This window comes from Apium graveolens, chromosome 7, assembly GCF_009905375.1.
Source record: "Apium graveolens cultivar Ventura chromosome 7, ASM990537v1, whole genome shotgun sequence".
Lineage (NCBI taxonomy): Eukaryota > Viridiplantae > Streptophyta > Magnoliopsida > Apiales > Apiaceae > Apium > Apium graveolens.
In genome coordinates this window covers 208,104,836-208,108,029 of record NC_133653.1, presented here as the reverse complement: position 1 = coordinate 208,108,029, position 3,194 = coordinate 208,104,836, and the positions used below count along the sequence as shown (strand labels likewise).

Below are 3,194 nucleotides of genomic sequence, written 5' to 3'. Positions count from 1 at the left end.
CTTTCATTACTTTGATCGTCAAGACAATTCAATAAGGCATGTTTTTCTTGAAATCTTGATATTGTTTGTGAAATTGCTTTGAATTTGGAGTTTTGAATAATATTTTTGTTACGCTCCTCTAGTGTTTGATTTTTTGTCCCAGTGCTTGCTTATGACAGATTTAGTTGTATGTGTAGGAATGGAACCTTCACCAAATATGGAATCAACGGATACTTTGAAACCCAACTCTAATGATGTTGGATGGGAATATGTTAAATTGATAAATGCTACTAATCTTAGACAAGTGAGATGCAAATTGTGTGGTATAAAATTTAATGGAGGTATCAATCGTCTTAAGTATCATATTGCTGGAATAAAAGGGAATGTGAAAGTTTGTCCTCATTCCACTCATTTAGATAAAGAAAGGTGTAAAAATGCATTAGATGAATTAAAAAAGACAAAGAAGGAAAAAAGTGCATATTAAGGAGGTGAGAGATGAGGTAGATATTATCGAAAATGAAGATGATGTGGTTGAGATTGAAGGTTCCACAAAAAAACGTGTAGGCTTGGATCTATGGATTAATTTAGTAGACCAATTGATCCAATGGAATCAACTTTTAAGTCGCGTAAAAAGAGTAGACAACAAAATCTTAATGATGCTTTATTTAAGCAGAGGACTAATGAGGTGCACGCGTACTTGGCTCGCTAGGTGTACGAGTCTGGTATACCATTTAATGCTATAAACAATGACAGGTTTCAAAGGTTCTGTGAGGCAGTTGGACAGTTTGGTCCAGGATATGTACCAGCAAGTCAGTATCAACTGAGAGAGCCACTCCCTAAGCAAGAAGTTGAGAAGACAAAACAGTTAATGAAAGAATAAGAGGAAGAGTGGAAAGCTAATGGGTGCTCGCTAATGACAGATGCATCGTCTGATAGAAATAGACGGAGTATCATGAATCTTTGTGTTAATTGTAAAGCTGGCACGTGTTTTATTTCTTCCATTGAAAGTTCAGAAGAAGCACACACTGCAAAATATATTTTTGACTATGTTGATAAATACATTGGTGAAATTGGGAGTGTCAATGTCATTCAAGTTGTGACAGATAATGCTACTAATAACATGGCTGCTACAAAATTATTGAAGATCAAAAGAACAAATATTTTCTGGACATCATGTGCTACTCATACGCTGAATTTGATCCTGGAAGGAATTGGTAACTCTCAAATCTCAATGCATTTTATTTTTACTTTTAATTTTATGATCTTGTATTTTTTTCCATAAATAGAAACTGAATATATTTATACTTTTCGTTAACACGTATCAGGTAAGATTCCAAGAATTCAACATATAATTGAAAAGGCAAAGGCACTGACAATTTTTATTTATGCACATCACACGACGCTGGCTTTGATGAGAAAATTTACAAGAAAAAAATAATGTTAGACCTAGAGTCACAAGGTTCGCAAGTTCGTTTTCTACCCTACAAAGTATCCCGGAGAAAGAAGAAAAACTGAAGCACATGTTCTTATCAAAAAATGGGAAGAATCTAAGTGGTCTACAAAATCAAAAGGTATTAAAGCATATCAAACAATTATCTCTCAAGCTTTTTGGATGAACATTGCTATGTGTGAGGAATTTTTAAGCCTTTAGTAAAAATACTTCGACTTGTTGATGGAGATTGGCGCCCTTCTATGGCTTTTGTGTACGAAGATATTAAGGAAGCAAAAACTGAGATCATTAAAATTTGTAAGAATTCTAAAGACACCTATGAACCAATATTGGAAATCATTGACTCCAAAATTAAAGGTCGTCTTGATAGTCCATTGCACTTAACTGCATATTTGCTAAACCCTTATTTTTATTACAAAGATAAGGAAGTTGTGGGAAGAGATGCTAATTGTATGACAGGAGTGATAACTTTCATTGAGGCATTCTTTCCCGATGATTATGACTTGTAAGATCTGGTTGGCAATGTTGAGTTACTAAAATACAAAAATATGGAAGAAATGTTTGGGAAAATATTGGATATCATGGGAAGAACGAAGGATTAAGATAATTTTGATATAGGTATTTTAACTAACATCATAGTTTTACTGCATAGCTATATACATATTTTTTATTCTAGTTCATAATTCTGCTAAAATAATTGTTTTGATAGTTGGCTGGTGGTCAAATTATGGAGCAGAAACTCCAAATTTGCAAAAAATGGTATTGAAAATAGTTAGTTTAACTTCTAGTTCTACTGGATGTGAAAGGAATTGTAGCACTTTTGAGGGGGTAATTTACTTATATGTTTTCTTAATATGTGTTATTCTCAAGGAACTAACAATGAGATTTACAGAAGGGGGGTTGAATGTAAATCTCAAAACTTTTTAAAGTTTTGAGCAGTTTCAGAGGCTAGATGTATTATGAACAGATGTGTGTGAATTGCTTTAAGCAAGTGCAGACAGATGTATATTCAAAACACAAATATAAAGAACACAAAAGCTTTTAAAACTTTTCTGGTGGATTTGTTGTTCCACCAGAGATGTGTATTTCTAAAAAATCTGTGATACAAAGAATTGTTCACAGCTGCTTTCTAGTACAAAATAGATGATTTTCTCTCTGAATTTTTCTAAACAGCTTTTAAAAATTCACACCTAATTACTAGCTGCAACTTGGTTTATATATCACCAAGTTTTTCAAGTGAAGACAAAGATAAAATACAATTATAAAATAGTCCTTCACATGTTTCTTCTTCATTTCTCTATCCAATGCAATCTAAGATAATCTGTGAATCTTTAAATACTTCCTTGTTTGCACTAGAATGGAAATGCTGCTTTTTCTTGATTCCTCCAAGAGGCTACCACATTCCAATTGTCTCTGTCAACCCATGTGCCTCTGTCAGCTTATGAATTGTCACTATCAACTGCTATGGAACTAAGCATCCATTGAAGCTTTCATCCGTTGGTGGCTTTATCCGTTGATGCTCTTATCAGTTGATGCTTTGGCAGTTGAAGCTTTATCCGTTGATGCACTCATCCATTGACGGATGTTATCCGTTAAAGCTTTAGAGACATCCGTTGAGGCTTTGTTTCTCATCCGTTGAAGGTCTTTAATTTACCAGTTGATACTACTTCATTTATACAAAATTACAAGGCATGAAATATTTACAATTAGTCATCCTATTTGCATATCCACTAGTAGTCAACGTGACTTATAATTTCTTACAACT

The 3,194-nt window shown here is 33.6% G+C and overlaps 1 pseudogene; it reads left to right on the top strand.

Moving 5' to 3' along the window:
- The first annotated feature begins 583 nt into the window (after positions 1-583).
- On the top strand, positions 584-1,938 carry LOC141674421 (uncharacterized; annotated as a pseudogene).
- Positions 1,939-3,194: the final 1,256 nt, after the last annotated feature.